This window comes from Sceloporus undulatus, chromosome 2 (assembly GCF_019175285.1).
Source record: "Sceloporus undulatus isolate JIND9_A2432 ecotype Alabama chromosome 2, SceUnd_v1.1, whole genome shotgun sequence".
NCBI classification, from domain to species: domain Eukaryota; kingdom Metazoa; phylum Chordata; class Lepidosauria; order Squamata; family Phrynosomatidae; genus Sceloporus; species Sceloporus undulatus.
Window position 1 is genome coordinate 98861823 of NC_056523.1, and position 20330 is coordinate 98882152.

At 41.3% G+C, this 20330-nt stretch overlaps 1 protein-coding gene across 1 annotated transcript in view; it reads left to right on the forward strand.

The window, feature by feature from the left end:
• Window positions 1-12816: 12816 nt before the first annotated feature.
• The window catches only part of SAR1B (secretion associated Ras related GTPase 1B), a 42304-nt gene continuing 34790 nt past the window's right edge, over window positions 12817-20330 (forward strand). The window contains exon 1 of the mRNA XM_042448716.1: window positions 12817-12928. The gene's annotated coding sequence lies outside the window, so the exon portion shown is untranslated. The remainder of the gene's footprint in view (window positions 12929-20330) is intronic.

Here is a 20330-nt window from a genome sequence, read left to right on the forward strand (position 1 = left end):
GGAGGAACCCTCCTCACGCCGGAAGTGGAGGCCGCGCAGGCGCTCTCCGTACACGTGGCACTTCCGGGAGAGGAGGCGGCGGAGGCCCCAAAGTCCGAAGGGGCGGGGCTTCGCCTTAAAGGGACCGCCGCGCAAGAGCAACAACAACACACCCCTCTAGAGATAAACCCATGCTTCCTGGCCATGGCTAAAATGGAGGACGTTTGAGGGGGTTCCTCCTGGGCAGAAGGCTGAAAGGGAGGCCATGGCTGGCCCTTCCTAACAGTACTGTCCACCAGTGGTCCCCAAACTATGCTCTTTATTGAGGGAATTGTGGACTCCAGCTCCCAGAATCCCAGGCCATGGGCCAACGTGGCTGAGGCTTCTGGGAAATGAAGTCCAAAGTTCCCTCAATAAACAGCACAGTAGTATTGTTAGGAAGGGCCAGGCATGGCCTCCCTTTCAGCCTCCTTCTTCTTCTGCCCAGGAGGAACCCCCTCAAACGTCCTCCGTTTTAGCCATGGCCAGGAAGCATGGGTTTATCTGGGGAGGGAGGGGTGTGCTGTTCAGCTTTGACTTCTGGGCCCCTCCTTCAGGGCCCTGCATTTTGCTGTGAAGAAGGGGCAGGGCAGGGCAGGGCAGGGAACAGTGTGGCCTAGTGGTCTGAGTGTTGGGCTGGGGCTCTGGAAGACCAGGGTTCGAGTCCCAGCTCAGCCATGGCAACCCACTGACCTTGGTCAAGTCACACTCTCTCAGCCTCCTTGAGCAGAGCATGGCAATGGTTAACTTCCTTGGAGCAAACTCTGGCCAAGAAAACCCCATCATAAGGTCTCCTTAGGCTGGAAACGCCTTGAAGGGACACAGCCACAGAGTGGCCAGACCCTGTGCCCTACTTTTTTTCAGTGTCCTGGGTTTCAAAATTTCTCCCATTTTGGGCAGGACTAAGAAGCATGGCTTGTTGCGTGGCCACGCCCTACATTTTTCTGGACTGTCCTACATTTTTCACGACTTGTCCTCCACAGTTATGACGTCTGGTCGCCCTACAGCCTAAATGTATTTACACGTGGTTTCATGTGGTTAATTGTGATGTTTTAAAGTAAAAACTTAAAAGAACTTTAAAAATTCATTTTCTAAAATTAAAAGAGAATTAAAATTTTAGATTCATTAAAAAAATAAAAAGCGGAGGCCTCCCCTTTCTCCTTCCGCTGAGCTTTGCCCCACTCACACTGGGGCTGATTTTGACGTTAAAGAGAGATTAAAGCGTGTTTAAAGCATCCCACAAATGAAGTGGAAATGGCGAATAATTGAGCAAATGATTATTTATTATATTTATTTGTATCCCGCTCTTTTCCCAGGACTGGGACTCAGAGCGGCTTCACAGCATTAAAAACAATACAATTAAAAATAAAATGTACATTGAAAAGGAATTAAATTATTATGTTATTAATACAGATAGTTATTAAAAGAATAAAACATATTTTAAAAAGATAAAACTATATGTAGAGGAAAAACTGTATCACATTTTTAAAATGGTCCAACATTCCAGCCTGTCCTTATAGCAATTCCTTAAGTGCCTTTGTGAACAGGTAGGTAGGTCTTCACCTGCCGGCGGAAGGCCATGAAGGAGGAGGCCATTCTGATCTCCCGGGGAGGGAGTTCCAGAATTTAGGGGCAGCCACCGAGAAGGCCCTCTCTCACGTCCCCACCAACCGTGTTTCTGATGGAGTTGGGATGGAGAGAAGGGCTTCTCCAGAGGATCTCAGAGTCTGGGCTGGTTCATACCAGGAGAAATGGTCTGCCAAATAGTGTGGCCCTGAGCCATGTATCACACGCAATTGTGCAAATAAAGTGATAGCGGAAATGTATTATCGCTGAAATCCTGAAAGTAAAAAGATGTGCATTAATGCTTCTTTGTGAGCACTTTAATGGCGAGTTTTGTGCGACATCATGTGAAATCCTTGCACGTAATCACACAATTTTTCCATTATATTCATGGGATAAACTCCCGATCTCCTTTGTGATAAACTCCTCGCAAGTGTTTTAAACGGACGCAGATGATTGCCACAGACCATTTCTGCCCAAAGGCAAATGTTTAGGGAGCAGTGGTGTCATTGGGTCTCATCTTCGCCCCCAGTGATAAGCTTAATAAATAAGAAAGAGCTTAATAAATAAATAGCAAAGAGTGCAGTAGCACCTGGAAGACTTTGACTAGTTTTATTTGGTAGGATGCAAATAATAATCCATCTTGACACCACTTTAACTGCCATGGCTCAGTGCTATGGAATCCTGAGATTTGTTGTGGCACTAGAGCTGTTTAGCAAAACTACAGTTCCCAGAATTCCTTAGCATTGAGCCATGCTCAAACGACAAACCCCAGAATTCCACAGGAGGCAGCCATAGCCATTAAGAAGTGGAATAATAGCGCCATAACAGTGTAGTATGATATTGTCCTTATAATTGAAAGAAAGAAGCTGGTAGCATGAGCTTTCTTAGACTTGAACCTACTTCTTCAACACATGGGCATGAGTTTACGTGAACTGCAGCAGCTCACTTCAAGACTGTCACTAAAGCCGTTCTCCACTGTGAATTTTTGTCACAGCAACAATCAATCAAGGGTCTTACAACAGTTTAAGAACTAGCAGATTTATTGTGGCATAAATGTTTGTGGACCACAAATTATAATGGACCTAACTATTACTGTAAATCAAAATTATATGTAATTTAAATGTCATCTTGTTCTATAGAAACATGATGGAGACCAACTTCTCAATGTCTGATTTATTAACCTAAAAGCCACAAAGTGGCTTTTAATTACAGAAACTAAGATTCATGCCTTTTAGTTACAAAAAACTAATATTCATGTTTCATAGCAGGACTAGCTGTGAGGCGTGATCTCAGGACAGCAACTGCATAGGTCTGAGAATATAAATGTTTTGCATTGCAAATCTCACTGGTTTAGGCTTTCTCACTGCACGTCCCTACAACATTTGACACATTTTAACCCAAGTGCCTTGTTTGATAGAAAATCCTAGCTTAATCATTCCACCAGAGGAAGAACAGTACTGTATGTTGAAAGAGAAATATTACACAATGAGAGAAATCAAGAATAACCAAAATGTCTTGTGTTATATTCATTTAATTTGTCAGAATTCAGTTCCAGGTCCCAGCTTTTTAAAAAAGTATTACAGTCGGCCCTTCTTATACATGGATTTCTTATACACAGATTCAAGCATACACGGTTTGAAAATGTTAAAAAAAAAGTATACATTTCAAATATCAAACCTTGAGTTTCCATTTTTTATAAGGGACACCATTTTGCTATGTCATTATATTTAATGGGACTTGAGTATACACGGATTTTGTTATACACGGGGGATCTTGGAACCAAACTGCAGCGTATAACAAGGGTCCACTGTATTTTACATCCAGATAATATAGCACTGTTTTAAAAAAACCTTTCTGGTTTTCCCAACCTGACCACAGTTCAGTCCAGAGTTAGATTATTTTTAGCATATTGTAATGGATGTATTTAAGTCTTTAAGTGATTAGTAAAATGGGCACTTGACCAAGACAAGTATGTGAGTAACAATGCAAAATACATGCTGTTTACTGCTTTAATTCTTATATTTATATCCTGCCACCAATTATTTCAAGGTGACTTCTCATTATATCCATACAGCATCCCTGTGTGGTAGGTCAGACTGGCCATCAGTTGAATGAAGCTTGCATAAGAGCAGAAGTGTGGAACAGAGAGGTTAAGATCACCAGAGGATCAGCTAGGGTCCAAAACACACCGCAGAAATAATCCAGTTTGAGACTGTTTTAACTGCCCGGGCTCAGTAATAGGGAATCCTGGGAATTGTAGTTGATTGTGACACCAGAGCTCTTTGTCAGAGAAGGCTAAATGTCTTTCACTACAGTACCCAGAATTCCCTAGCATTGAGTCAGGGCAGTTAAAGCAGTCTGAAAGTTGATTATTTCTGCAGTGTGTTTTGGACCTAAGATCACCACCCTTGTTGCTTGTCCTGGGCAAGCTTCCCTCATGACCTTCACATAGGGTTGCCATAACCCGGTTGCAACCGGGTTTTTCCCGGTTTTGGCTGCACCTGCCCGGTCACGGCACGGGTGCAGCCAAAAACCGGGAAAAGCCCGGTTGCAGCGGGGTTGCTGGGCAACCCTGGGGCCTCGCTGCCCTCCTCCTCCTCCACCGCGCATGGCCGCGCGGAGGAAGAGGAGGGCAGCGAGGCCTGGGGCGGAGGAGGCTGCAGGGAGGTGGCACCTCCTGCCTCCCCGCCTCCCTGCAGCCTCCTGCAGCCTCGCGCCTTCCTCCGCGGCCTCTGCTGGGGCCGGGAAAGGAAGGGAGGCCTCGGCGCTCGCCCGAGGCCTCGGGCCTTCCTCCGCGGCCTCTGCGGGGGCCGGGGAAGGAAGGGAGGCCTCGGCGCTCGCCCGAGGCCTCGCGCATTCCTCCGCGGCCTCTGCGGGGGCCGGGGAAGGAAGGGAGGCCTCAGCGCTCGCCCGAGGCCTCACACCTTCCTCAGTGGCCTCTGTGGGAAAATGTAGGACAAAATTTTCAAATGTAGGACACATATTTTCTGTGTCCTACATTTGAAAATTTTGTCCTACATTTTTCCCGTTTTGGAGGTCCAGAGTTATGGCAACCCTACCTTCACAGAATAGGCTGTAGAATCTACCTGTGAAAGGATGGCTGTGGAGGACAGGCAGATAATTCATTGATGTAGTATACCACAGTCACTGGCCCTGGTTAAGGAGCTGAGGGAGATGAGAGAGGGAAAAGCTCATTCCATCTTCACTTGTGAAACAAATCCACTGGTGGTGTGTGCTGATGTGCTATCATGGTATACAGTATTTATTTTGCCAGTGTAGCTGAGCTGACTCCAAATCGAAAGGCCCCTCAGCTAGCAGATCTTGTTGTGACTTAAAGATTGTGTTTTAAAGCTTGTTTCGGAGTAAGACCCATTTAATAGAGTAATAATAAATAATAAAATCTTTATTTATATTTCCCGCCTCCCTCCATGGACTGAGGCGGGAGTACATCAGATAAAATCACTATTACAATAAGCACAAATTTATTTAAAATTACAACAATCAATAAGACAAAATTTAATAAAATTGATACAAATCCATACCTATATATGAGTAATGGAGATAGAGTGTTACCTAGGTTCAGTTATGGTGGATCAAATGGATAGGCCCACCGGAAGAGATCCGTCTTAAGTGCCTTCTTAAAAGCATCTAGAGTGTTAATACGACGGATCTCTTCCTGTAGTTTGTTCCAAAGTCTGGGGGCAGCAGCAGTAAATGTTCTATCATAGGTCGATTTCAGTCTGATTTTTGGGTAGTCTAATAATATCTTTTTAGATGTTCTGAGTGTGCGGGGCGGATTGTGTAGGGAGACACGTTCCTTTAAGTACCGTTGCTCGGGCCTGAGCCATATAAGGCTTTAAAGGTAATGACCAACACTTTGTATTGGGCCCGGAAGCTAATTGGTAGCCAGTGCAGATATTTTAATATCGGTGTGATATGTTCTGATCTAGATGTTTTAGTGATCAGTCTGGCCGCAGCATTTTGAATCAGTTGAAGCTTCTGAGTTTGGTACAAAGGTAGCCCCATGTAGAGCGCATTACAGAAATCTAAATGGGAGGTTACTAGTGCATGTACCACTGTTTCAAGGTCTCTCCGGGCCAATCAAAGTTGGTACCAAGCACTTCTGGATATCACCTCCACCTGAGATGACAATTGTAAAGACAAATCCAGGAGCATGCCTAAGCTGTGAACTTCGTCCTTCAGGGGAAGTATAACCCCTTCCAGGACCGGGTGGCACATCTCCTTCCCTGGACCAGGGGTACCTATCACTAGTACCTCCGTTTTCTCTGGATTCAACTTGAGTTTGTTTTCTCTCATCCAGCCCATTACTGATCCAAGGCAGGCATTCAGAGGCGAGATGCCATCCTTGGTCACTGCTTCAGTTGGAGACATGGAGAGGTAGATTTGGGTGTCATCAGCATACTAATAACACCAGGCCCCATGTCTCCAGATGACCTTGCCCAGCAGCTTTGTGTAAATGTTAAAAAGCATGGGGGACAGAATGGCGCCTTGAGGGACGCCAGATGTTAACTCTCTTTTGTGAGAGCAACTGTCCCCCAGCATCACCATCTGGAACCTGCCCAAGAGGTAGGAATGGAACAACTGGAGTACAGTGCTTCCGATACCTAACTCCCTCCAGAAGGATACCATGCTCTATGGTATCGAATGCCGCTGAGATTCCTAAGAGCACCAGCAGGGTCACACTTTCCCTGTTGATGCCCAGACGGAGTTCATCGACCAAGGTGACCATGGCCATCACTACTCTGTATCCCGCCCTGAAGCCAGTTTGAAATGGGTCCAGATAATCGGCTTTATCCAAGACAGCTTGGAGTTGGAGTAGTCTTACTTCTGAGTAGAAATAAATTGCAGTGCAAAAATTGTATATTGTATATTGCTGTGTAATATTAACATAATTGGATTGGCATGTAAATAACTGTAGATTCTTCTACAAACATTCATCAAATACCAAACCATACAAGAGGCCATCTGCTGCATCTCTCAGTGGCTGTGGTCACGCTTTCTTTAGGCAGAGACAAAAGAGAAGCACACACCTCAAAAGATCTGCCTATTATTTGCATGCATCTCTGCTCTCTGGACTTCTCCCTTTCCACGTAAGACACACACCCAAATCATGTAGAAACACAGAGGGTGAATCTGTTAGTTAATCATTTTTATTTTCTTTAAAACCAGTTTGTGTGTGAGTTCTGAATCAGTTTGCTAGATGCAAGAAACCTGGAGAAAAATACCACCAGATTATGCCACGCCAGTGTTTCAAAGTGGCTGAATTCTGGCAGTGTAAAGCTTCTCAGAAGTGCTTTGTTCCTCTTCTGCAACACCAAAATCTTCATCATAAGCATATTCCATTGGCACAATTAATCTGAAAGAATATAGGATTAAACCAACACTGTGCTCTGCTATAATATATCATCAGATTAAAATATAAATTTCCTGGAACAAATATTCCTCCTACAAACAAATAAACAAAACTTAAAAGTAAGACTGGTATTTTTACTTTCTGAAAATCTGTACCCCTCTAGGTTTCCTATTTAAAAATCTGGCAGAAGTCAATGTGTATGCACTCAGTACTGTATGTGAAACCATGAATTCCTCTCTCTCTCTCTCTGTATCTGCTACAGTTTGCATTGTTGTGATTCTCACATTAACAGAGGCTGGATGGCCATATGTTGGGTATGCATTGATTGACAGTTCCTGCAAGGCAGGTGGTTGGACTGGATGGTCCTTTTGGTCTCTTCCAATTCTATGATTCTATGCGTGTTAAATTCTAGATAGCTTAGAATATAAGAATTGTTAAGGGATATTATTCACTTTTTTTTAATTTTATTTTTTAACAAACAAATGACATACAAACATAAAACTTTTACCCTATCTCACCCAACATATATATCTACTAAGACCTTGACATACTGTAGCTCAAAAACAAATACAGACCTTTATATAAAATTACATTTAACATAAATTGCACTTCCAACTGTAGAGATTTCTATACATATGAATACCTTTTCCCCCTCGTATTATCTAAAATGCATTTTCTGATGTCTCCTTCCCAGAAAAAAAAATTTCCCCCACTAACTATACTGTATTTTTGTGTATTTGTATTAGTTTTCTCTAAGTATTTATTTACCTTGTTCTTTAATCTTAATGAGTAAATTTTATTTACCCTTATTTCTAGCTAATTCAAAATATTCATTCGCTACTGAGGTATGTACATTTATTCTTAGCTTAATCTAAGCAATTTGGATTTCCTATATTTACAGTCATCCATTTCTTCTTCTTACTTAGTTTTCTTCCTTAAATATGTTTTCAAAGTGAATTATTACATATATCTTAATTTTTATCTTGTTTCAAAATTGCTTATATTTTAACCATCTTATTCATGTATTTAAGCATTTCTATATTTTTACATAATCACAAAGTTACATCATATTACTATGACATTTTTCCATTTCCTGTCTATGTATTTATAAAAAGACTCCCATTCTGTCTTTATGGATTCTTTGTTTTTGTTCTTCATCCAGCAGGTCATTCTGTCCATCTCTGCCGTTTGGAAGACTTTCATTGTCCATTTTTCCGTAGATGGGGTCTGGTTAGACTTCCACATGCCCGCATATGTAATTCTAGCACATGTAAGTAGATAAAAGAGTATTTTGCCATATTGTTTTTCCAAATTTTTTCCAATCATCCCTAATAGATATACTTCAGGGAGAAATGGTATTTGAATGTTTAATTCCTTAGTTATTATTTCATGTATTTTCAACCAATATTGTTTAGCAGCCACACATGTCCACCACATATGGTAATATGTGCCTGTTGCTTTTAAACACTTCCAACATTCTGGATTACTCTTCTTATGCATTAAAGAGATTTTTTGTGGGGACAGGTGCCACCTATATGTCATCTTGTAAATATTCTCTTTTAACTCTTGATTTACCGTATGTTTTAGCCCTATATTCCAAATATACTCCCAATCTTTGTATGCTATATTATGGCCTACGTCTTGCGCCCATTGCACCATGCTATTTCTTATTACCTCCTCTTCCGTATCCCAGCGGAGGATCATTTTGTAGAATCTAGCAATAGCTCCTTTCTTCCCCTTCCCCATAATCTCCTCCCATTCTGTTTTTTTATTCATTATGCCCAGTTGTGACTTATCAATTTTCCATCTTTCTTTAAGTTGTTTATATAAATACCAATGGCATGTTATATCTGAATTATGTAGTTCTTCTTGTGTTTTAAACTCACTTTCACCTTGTGTATCTTTAATTATATCTACATATCTTAACCACTTTTTTTTTTGGGATACCTTCCCTCCCGAAGTGAGCTTCATGAGGGGAGCAGCTCCAAACTACTGTATTTGGCTACAAAGCCTTGGTTTCAACATTTTCCATACTTTCAACATGGCTTTTATTAAAACATGATTTTTACTTTCTCTATGAACTCTATCTTTATCATAAAATAAATAGCCATGTAAACCAAATCTTAAATTAGCACCTTCTAAGTTCAATAACTGCTCATTTTCTAATGTTATCCAGTCCATTAAACACAAGACTGATGAGTAGTAATACATTTTCAAATTAGGCACTCCCATACCCCCTCTGGATTTTTCATCACACATTATTTTCTTATTAATCCTAGCCTTTTTCTTATTCCATATAAACTCCATTATTACACTCTGCCATTTCTCCAAAAATTTAAATGCATGTAAAATCGGTATAGTTTGAAACAAAAACAAGATTTTTGGTAGAACATTCATCTGTACCACTGATATTCTCCCCAACAAAGATAGTTGTAACTTCCCCCATTTAGTCAAGTCCTTTTTGATGTTTTTCCAGTTCGCCTCATAATTATTGTGGAATAATTCCGTATTTTTGTTAGTCAGTGTTATTCCCAAATATTTCACCTTCCTTTCAACCCTGAAGCCCGATCTGTCTTCCAAACATCTTATATTTTCTTCACTCATATTTTTAGTCAGCATATTGGTTTTGTCTTTATTTACTTTAAGACCGGAAATCTTTTCAAACTCTTGTAATATATTTAGTCAATATTCCGATATTATTAGTAGGATTCTCAAGAATATATACTACGTCGTCCGCAAAGAGCCTCATTTTGTATTCACATTCTTTAATTTTTAGACCCTGTATTTGTTTTTCTATTCGAATTCTATTATTTAATGCTTCCAACACAAAGATAAATAAAAGAGGTGACATGGGACAACCTTGACGCGTTCCTCTTTTTATTTCAAATTCTTCTGATTTGCTGTTATTTATGATTAATTTTGCCTTTTGTTTTTTGTATATTTCTTGAATCCATCTCTGGAATTTTTCCCCCACTTCCATTTTTTCCAACATTATGAATAATGTCTGCCAGCTAATATTGTCGAAGGCTTTCTCTAGGTCCATGAAGATCAAAGCTAATTCCTTTTCATTACGCCTTTCAAAGTATTCAATGATATTCAAAATGATACGTAAATTATCTCTAAGATGTCTTTTTGGTAAGAATCCCGCTTGATCTTCTTGGATCCATTCATTGAGAACTTTTTTCAGTCTTTCTGACAATATTGCTGCGAAGAGTTTGTAGTCCGTATTTAACAGGGATATCGGTCTATAATTTTTGACATCTTTGGGGTCTCTGTTTTCTTTAGGTAAGAGTGTAATATTTGCTTGTTGCCAAGTTTCAGAGTACTTATGATTTCCAATGGCATTCATTGTTGCCTGGAGCGGGAGAATCAGTTGGTCCTCATATTTTTGGTAGTACTCTATGGGATAGCCGTCTGGTCCTGGTGATTTCTTTTTCTTTCCCCTTTTAATAGCTTCGGTAATCTCTGCCACAGTTATGGGGCTATTTAATAAATTTCTTTGCTGCTCATTAAATTCTTTTAAGTCTGCCTTTTTTAGAAAGTCTGTAATATCTTTTTTCGGTGTGCTTTTGGTCTCTTCCAATTCTATGATTCTATGAGTGTTAAATTCTAGATAGCTTAGAATATAAGAATTGTTAAGGGATATTATTCAGAAGCATCACACAACAGAAAATGGACACAGGTGACAGAAACCAAATCAGCAACAGAGCAGAAAACATCTCAGCACTTTTTGATCTGTTTGTCAACATTCTTTTGTCATGGCCAGCTTGTGTCCCTCATAGAAAAAAGCCATCCAATCCCTGTGTAGTTCTATAACATCCTTCATTTTCCTGAAATAAGAATATATAGCTGGAGAGGTACAAGGGCTGCTTCTCATCCAAACAAAGACAGAATTATGACACTGGTGTTCTTTTTTGCACCAGTTCATACATAGCATTTGCATAATCATTCTCACATCACAAAATCCACAGTTTGCTGTGTGGCTCTACAGATGTAATGTTGTAATGGGAAGAAATCTCAACACTACAAATTCACTGACATATGCGAAGCATACAACACAGAACTCTAACAGGGAAGAACAAAATATTTCTATTAATATCAAAACAAAATTAGTTTATTGCATTTTAGCAGACAGCCATTACACATACATATCTAACAAGAAAAGGAAATCTAAAGAAAGTAAATTATTGGCCATAAATATCAATAGTCAATAGTAATCAAACATAAAATCAATTTGTTAACCATATATCAAAGCAAACTGATGGAAGACAGCTCAAAGGGTCACACGCTTTTGTAGGAATTTAGTTTGTCCTAATGTTGTTTAGCATCATCCAAGGGTCTTTTTAAAAAACACAAATGAAAACTTGTAATTCTTTAAGATGTCAGAAAACAGTGTTGATTATCTCTTTGGAATGGATTTACTATTTGCTTCTCTGCCACACAGTTATACGCAAAGTAATGCCAATGTTTATTTATTTTATTTTTAGCCCACCTTTCTCCCAAACAGTACTCAAACACAGCAAAGTAATTGTGTGTGTGTATCTGACATAAGATTTTGGGAGTTGCCTGAAACACCAGATGTTAAGTAGTAGCTAACCCCATGTTCAAAGATCTTGTCAAGGAGCCCATAACACCCAGTAATGTTGCTTCTATATACACTGATATACACTCAGGTGTTGAATTCTGGCCTTGTAAGTCGCTATGGAGGCAATTTTTTCCAATCCCGAAGCTTCCGATTTGGAAATAATGGCTGCCTTAGTGACTTTTGGGGCCCGAAATTCAACACTGGAGGCAACAGGAAGCTGTTTTGAGGGAAAAGACCATGCGATAAATCAGCCTAATGTCCGAATTTGGCTCAAATTCAGAAGAGGTAAGTTGGGCGCCGAAGGTGGTGCGATTAAATCCTTAGGCAGAGAAGCTGAGGACAAGGTTTCTTGGAGATGCCTCATCATTGAATCATTTCCTGTATTGCTATGTATTTTATATGTATTATCCTACTAGAAAGGCCCCTTCCCCACCACTACTCCCTTCTCCTTTTGTGTCGTGTCTTTTTAGATTGTAGCCTGAGGGCAGGGAACCGTCCAATTAAAAAGATTGTATGTACAGCGCTGTGTAAATTTACAGCGCTTTATAAATAAAGGTTAATAATAATAATAATAATAATAATAATAAATCCATAGGGTCACCATGAATCGAAGTTGACTTGAGGGCTGCTAATAACAACAAATGTATATAAATAAAGCACAACAACAACAATTTATTTCTACTCATCCTTTACCCCAGATTGGGACCCAAAGTGGCTTATGGCGGCCGTGCTCTTTTTCTTTTAAATTGCCAAAAATCAATGTTAGCTAAACTCAGCTCCTTCAGCCTTTGAGGGCACCAGAGTGCTTCTTTGTGGTTTCTGAGGTGGAACTGAGTGGTTTCTGTGACCCTGGGCCTCTCCCTGCCTAGACCTTCCTTCCTTCCTTCCTTCCCTGGAGAGCCAGCCTGGTCTTGTGGTTTGAGCATTAAGACCAGGAAACTGGGACCTGGGTTTGAATCCTGGTTTACCCAAGTTAAGCAAACCCACTGGGGAGAGTCACACTCTCTCGGCCTCCTCAGGGGAAGGCCATGCAATAGCAATGATACGCAATGGCGAGTTTAACTTGTCGTCTGGCTCTTTGCTATGGAATTCTGGGAGCTGGAGTTTGTCGTAGGCCCAACTGGGTCTGAACCAGGGGAGCCTGGCAGGGCCCCAGAGAGAGTGGGAGGAGATGCCCTCTGGGCCTGGCTGGGCTCCTCCTGGGCGCCTCTGAGGGCCAACGAGGCCCAGAAGGAGGGGAGGAGGAGGAGGCTCGGACGGGGGAGAAGGGGCGGAGCGGAGGGCAGGAGAGCTACGGACGGGGGAGAGGCCTGGGAGCGGGCCGAGTCCCAGGCGCTCAGCACCAGCAGCAGCAGCAGCAGCAGCAGCAGGAGCCGCAGGAGCAGGTGAGGGAGCCCCGGTTAGGCCTCAGCGGCCCTCTCCCCCACTCGGCCCCTTCTCCTTCCCTCCTCCGGGCCTTCCGCCTGGGCACCCCGAGAGAGAGAGAGCCTCACTGGGAGGGAGCCCCTTTGGGACACCGCCAGAAACACCTCCTCCTCCTCCTCTTCCAGCTTTTCCACATTTCAGCCTCCTTCTATCATTCCCAAAAAGGTCCTCCATTTTGAGCAGGTCCCAAACAGAACGGGATTATCGTTATTATTATTATTATCATCATCATCATTATTGTTTTCGGTGGGTTTTCGGGGGCGATGAGTCCATCTTCTGGAAGAGTGGGTTCTCTGAAGATGCCAGAGGCCGCAGAGGCGCCAGGAAGAGCCTCTTCTGGAACATGGCCACACAGAAGAACCCCCGAAGAACCATGGAGGACGGCCTTGAAAGCCTTCCACCTCACCTTATTAAATCATTAATTAATTAATTAATTAGGATTACAGTATATTGTTATTGTATTTTATTTTGTATTACAGTATTATATTACTTTTAAATAATTATTATTTTGTATTACAGTATATTATTATTATTATTATTATTATGTGTTGTTGTTTATCTTCTGCCCAGGGATATATAAAGAGAGGCTCACAAGATTAAAACAGTGCCATTGAAAACATAGAGAAGTGTTAGGTCAAAACAGAGTTAAATAATTGTTACAGTATGTTATCTCCCCTCCCTCCCTCCCCCCCTCCCTCCCTCCCTCAGGTTCACTTCTCAGGGTCCAGGACACACTGCAGAAATGATCCAGTTTGAGACCGCTGTAACTGCCTTGGCTCAATGCCAGGGAGTTCTGGGGACTGTAGTTTTGTGAGACATTGAGCCTTCTCTGTCAGAGCCTGGTGCCACAATGAACGACAGTTCCCAGGATTCCCTAGCACTGAGCCAGGGCAGTTAAAGCAGTCTCACACTGGGTTGTTTCTGCAGTGTGTCTTTTGAACCTCCTGCTGCCTGCTAGGTCATTGCTGTCCTTCCCAAAGATATCCCTTCTCTCCACCCCACACCCCCCCCCATTTATCCATCCCTCTCCTTGTCATTCTTTTCTGTTGTGGCTGTTATTGTGTGCCTTTTGGTCACTTCCGACCCATGGCTTGAAGGGCTTCTTTGTTGGTTTTGTTGTGTGCCTTCAAGTCGTTTCTGACTTATGGCAACCATAAGGTGAACCTGCCATGAAGTTTGCTTGGTAAGATTTGTTCATGGTAATGTAACCATATAAGGATAGGTTTGCCATTGCCTTTCCCTGAGGTTGAGAGAGTGTGACTTGCCCAAGGTCACCCAGTGGCATTCCATGGCCAAGTTCGGATTGAGATCCTGGTTTCCCAAAGTCCTAGTGCAACACTCAAACCACTATGCCATGTACTGTGGGCTTGTCACTTGCCTCTCCCCCAAATATATATAGATATAGATACACGCATGCACACTGTGTATCTATATCTCTATATATTTGGGGGAGAGGCAAGTGACAAGCCTACAGTAGGCTGTGTAAATTTTAAATGATGAATTGTAAACGTTGATTTAATATCTGTGTATCTTCTTTGTTCTTTTAAACTGATGTATGTCTTAACTGGTGTTGTGTTCTTAACTAATGTGTATTTGTTGATTTGTTATTGTTCCCCACTTCGATCCATGGAGAGAGGTGGGTAAGAAATAAATATCATCATCATCATCATTATTAGTGCCTATGGCTATATCTGACACTGATGTTCAGTCCAACTGTTCAGTTTATAGCCAGGTCTGGGGAAAGGATAGCCCTAGTTTTGAAAGGAAATTAGAGATTAGGTGACTGTTTCGGCTGTAATTCGGTGAGTCACTGACCCAGGTAGCTTAGGGAGCTCAGTGAGTGAAACTAGGTGATTGGCCTGACCTGTGTTGCTGTCATATCAGATGGGATTCGTTCTGCCATTGTGAGTCATTGTTGCAATCTATTTAACCTCCTGGATGTGTGACAGGTTTTGTCTTTTTCATCCATACAACACTCCTGCAAGGTAGGTGGCTTTGGATCTAAGTGCCTGGAGAAAAGACGTTAAGAGGTGATAAGATAGCCCTGTTTAAATATTTGAAGGGATATCATATTGAGGGAGCAAGCTTGTTTTCTGCTGCTCCAGAGAACAGGACCCGGAACAATGGATGCAAGCTCCAGGAAAAGAGATTCCACCTGAACATTAGGAGGAACTTCCTGACAGTAAGGGCTGTTTGACAGTGGAACACACTCCTTCCTGGGAGTGTAGTGGAGTCTCCTTCCTTGGAGGTCTTTAAGCAGAGGCTGGATGGCCATCTGTCACAGGGGATGCTTTGATTGTGAGTTCCTGCATTACAGAATGGGGTTGGACTGGATGGCCCTTTTGGTCTCTTCCAACTGTGATTCTATGATTCTGTGGTTTGCTCAAAGGCTGCCAGTGAGCTCTCACATAAGATAGGATTTGAACATAACATCTGTTATGTCCAGAGGCGAAATACTTTGTTTAAGCTGGCAAACCATACACATTACATTCCCACTGCTTACAGAATGTTCTCATTTAGTTAAAATATCTATTGGCAACTCTTCCTGGTTGATAATTATTAAATAATAGGTATAAGACTCATGAATCTCTGTGGTAGGAGGCTCACTATAGATAACTATTAGTTGTATGGGTGGGATATGGGTTATTTGAATCCCCTTCTCCCCACACCTCCCATAAATAGTGAGGCTCTTGTACGTTTAGCCATTTTGAAATAAATTATTGCTTTGTATTTTATACAGTGTGCTTATATGTTTAGCCATTCTGGGTAAGCATGGGAGAAAACATGCACTTCATGGTTTCTACTATCCAAGATGGCATTAGCAGATTTACAGATTTCAATAGGCATTTGAAAAATAAATACAGTATGCCTTTTTCTTAGGTAACAGTATTTAAATTCTTAAGCAAATAAAGTTGCCTATTGTTCTCTTATTAGCTCTTTTGCTTCTAGGGACTTCTGAAACCAGTAGGGACTGGTCTTAGTTACAATTGGATCATACCTTTTTGAACCAGGAAGTGGGTTTTATTAAACCTAAGAGATATTTGCTTCTAGTAATTATGTTTATAATTAGGCTAGTAGTATGCACTTTCATTCACTTATTTCCTTACAGTTGGCATTGAAAATCTCTCAAATTGCCCAAGTATATATTTATAATTTTCTTATGCTGCTAATATGAATCTTGGCATAGCAACCTTATTGAATAAGATTTGTTATTCCTCTCTTTCTTAAAAAAGTATGCCTATTCATGATTGCTTAATATGAACCAGCTCCACCTGACTGTGTTTGAACTCACTATGTCTATGGTCAAAGTTCAGTGGATTCATTTCTGTTGGAGATGTAGATGTTACCTTAATGCAAGTGAATACAGAACTGTATTATGGTGGTAGTTATTTTCAGTTAATACATTTGGGACAAATAAGTGGTATGTATCTAAAGATCTAAAAATGAGTTAGGCCTTTAATGCCTGGGGAACCTGTGATATATTAATTTTATAGAGCTATATATATTTGATGGGGTCTTACATACTTTGTATGGAAAAGCAAATACAGTGGTGCCTCGGGATACGAAATGATCGGGTTACGAAATTTCCGGGATACGAAAAAGTTGGATTGGCAAAAACTGTTTCGGGTTACGAAATATTTTTCGGGTTACGAAATTCATTTCGGCGCGAAATTCAAATGCTGCAAAGTGCAGCTATAGGCTTTCCAGTGCTAACGGAAAGCCTTTTCGGGTTACGAAATTTTCGGGTTACGAAAGGAATGGCGGAACGAATTAATTTCGTAACCCGAGGCACCACTGTAGTCACAGTGGTAGAAATGAAGAAACATTAACAAAATGCAAGAAAGAGCTTGGTAGTTGATGTACTGGAGAATTAATATCTATTACATGAATACAATAATATTTAAGTGGATTTCAGAATACATTGAATGTTAACCTTGCTTGTATTTAAGGTTCTAAGTTTTGTTTGGTGGATTTTATAGCTAACGTGGATTAGTGTTTTTAAGATACTGCTTTGTGGAAGTTGGTTGTTTAATATTCAGAAATTCCACAACAACTGAAGGTACACTGCTCCCTCGGGTTACGAAATTAATTCGTTCCGCGGCCGCTTTCGTAACCCGAAAAGCCTTCGTAAGCCGAAATGCCATAGGCGCTAATGGGGAAAAGCCGCGATTCCGTGTAAAATAGCGCCGAAAAGCACCAAAAATTTTTTCGTAACCCGAAAAAACATTCGTAACCTGGAACAATTATTTCCTATGGGATTTTTTCGTATCCCGGAAATTTCGTAACCTGGGTATTTCGTATCCCGAGGTACCACTGTACTACCAAGTCAGGTATGAAAGTTTCACTTTGATTTCCCAATCATCAAGAACCTGAATCTGTTGATGAATATCATGGCAGATTTTTTTAACATCACCTTTTTAAAGGGGTTACCCTGAGTGAAAGTTTGGCAAGTCAGAGCAAATGTTGAGATTCAACCAGAGTAAACAGGAAAAAAAATGTCATTTCCTACTTTATTATATTTAATTTTAAAGTATCTTGAGCTCCATCACTACCTTTTCATAAAACAAACACTGTAGTGATAACCCTCTTTTCTAGAAGCTTTATGATAGGAGATATAATTACATTACAGTCATAATGTTCCATCTGTTATGCATATATAGACACTGCTCTAAAGTTTGTTATTTGTATGTGTTTTTAAGGTGTTCAAAATAGGTTGTGCCACGAGCAGGCAGACATCTCTGCTCAGTTTTACTAATGTAACCATCTACTCAGTGACGCTTCTTAAATGATGAAAGGTAGACATACAACTGTGTTTAAAGGTCAGGGTAAATCTGATGGATCCACCCACGGCTGTTAATCAAAGCATGCAAGCAATTGCAACATCACTTCCAAGGTGTCCTAAATCTCAGATTTCTCAAAGCTGCTGAGTGAATGACAGGGATTGAATTACTACATAATGGCCTTGAGACCTCGTATGTTTCTTGTAATGGAGAATCTAAATCATCTAGCACTGACCAGTTTCCAAAAATGACTTTAGAAAGCAAGGAGCCACAAGTAGAATTGATATGACTTAAGAGTCTTTATAAACTATAGCAAAGCCTTTGACTGCGTCAGTCATGAAAAGCAATGGAATGCGCTCAGTGATAGGGGTGTGCCAATACAGTTGATAATTCTCCTGAGAAATCTATACTCAAGACAAGAGGCCACTGTTAGAACAGAATATGAAGAAACAGAATGTTTCCCAATAGACAAAGGAGTCAGGCAAGGCTTCGTATTATCGACATACTTGTTCAACTTCTACGCAGAAAATATCATACAAAGAGCAGGACTAGACTCAGAAGAAGGAGGAGTGAAAATAGGAGAAGGAACATCAACAATCTAAGATATGCGAAGGACACAGTATTAACAGCTGAAAATATCAATGACTTGGAACATTTATTAAGGAAGGTCAGGGAAGAAATTGCAAAGGCAGGTTGCTGAACATAAAGAAAACAAAGATAATGACAACAGAGGACCTACATAAATTCGAATTAGACAATGAAAAAATTGAAATAGCCAAAGTTTTCTTGTACCTGGGATCAAACATTGCCCAGAATGGAGGCTGCAGTCAAGAGAAGAAAAAAAAGAAGACTAGGAATGGGAAGGGCAACCATGAAAGAGCTAGAGAAGATCCTAAAGAGTAAAAATATACAACAGAGAATCATCCAGTCTATTGTATTCCCATCACCATGTATGGATGTGAGACCTGGACTGTGAAAAAAGCAGATAAAAAGAAGATCAACTCATTTGAGATGTGGTGTTAGACAAGAATGCCAAGGATACTGTGGACATCCAGAAAGACAAATAAATATGTCCCTGAGCAAACCAGGCCAGAAATACCCCTGGAGGCCAGGATGATTAAATTGAGGCTGTTGTACTTTGGCCACATTATGAGAAGGCATGACTCATTGGAAAAGAAAATAATGCTAGGGAAGGTTAAGGGTAGAAGAAGGAGAGGTAGACTGCACACCAGATGGCTAGACTCAGAGAGGACACAGGCAGAGTCTACAGGAAATGAGCAGAGCAGTGGAGGACAGGGAGACTTGGAGCTGTCTCGTCCAAAGGAGCTGAAGTCAATTCAAGGTCAGCTAACAACAAGAAGAGCCTATGATTTTGGCACATCTGAAATACATACATTTCTCTAGGCTGTATGAATACCCTCCCCCTGGTCCTCCAGTTTTCCATAGACAAAACTGATTAGTGAGTACTCTTCTGTACCTTTCTGCCAGAAACAAAAGTTCTGCAATCGTTAAATTTTTGCACTCATATAACTTTCCAAGTTGATCTATATTCACAACGGCTACTTGATATTTCTTAATGTATGTAGATTTCTAGTTCATAGCCCACTGCACTAAATCAAAACAGCATCTTTCAGCAATGTGCATCCTATTTTCAAGCTTTGAAGTTGATAAAGAAAAAACAATGTTGTTATAAAGAAAAAATAGGCGTGGTACAGAGCTCCAGAAAGAGGCAGCCGGGAGCCGCCTCCCTTTCTCCCGTAGCTGCACCTCAGCAACCAAATTGCGCAGTGCGGCTATGCTAAAGAAAAAGGAGCGCTAAAACGCAGCTCCTTTTTGCCCCGCTGCAAATAGCTGGCAGTGGTGTGAGCACGTTACTGCTGCGCGGCTCCATTTGGATGCTGCACAGCAGTGACGTCATCGCTACATGCACTGTGTATATGGTGCCACGCAGCAATGACGTCCTGGTGATGTGCTAGGGTTGCTAAAGGGCCTGTCTGGACTGGGCCATAGTTATAAAATAGCCATCTTGGGCGGGTTACAGACCGCCGAGAAGCGGCGGTCTGGCTCCACCTCCGCTTGCAGCGTCTGGGAACCGCAGCCTTTAAATGGCGCGGCTCCCGGACGCTGCAAAGAAGGATAGCGGAAATCGCGCTCCTTCTCAGGCCCCGGAAGAGGCGCCGCGAGTGCCAAAGGGCGCACTTGTGGCATCACTTCCGCCACGCGATGTGCGGACGCAGAGTGTCTGCTACGTCAAAACGGCGGCGGCCGTGTGGAATGGCCGCCGCCGTTTGTCACTGACTCTGTCCGTGATAGGCTAAGGGGCGTCTGGAAGAGACGCCCCTTTTTCAAAATGGGATGTCCTAAGGGCATCCTTTATGGCGGTCTGCAACCTGCCAGTGTCTCATAACATTACATTTTTTTTTCTCTTGGACTCAAACATATCACATTGACAAATTATAACACAGTATAATAACAGTTTAACAATCCCAATGAAAATATCTCATAACAGACATATCTTGACAAATAAACACTTATTATTATTATTATTATTATTATTATTATTATTATTATTATTATTATT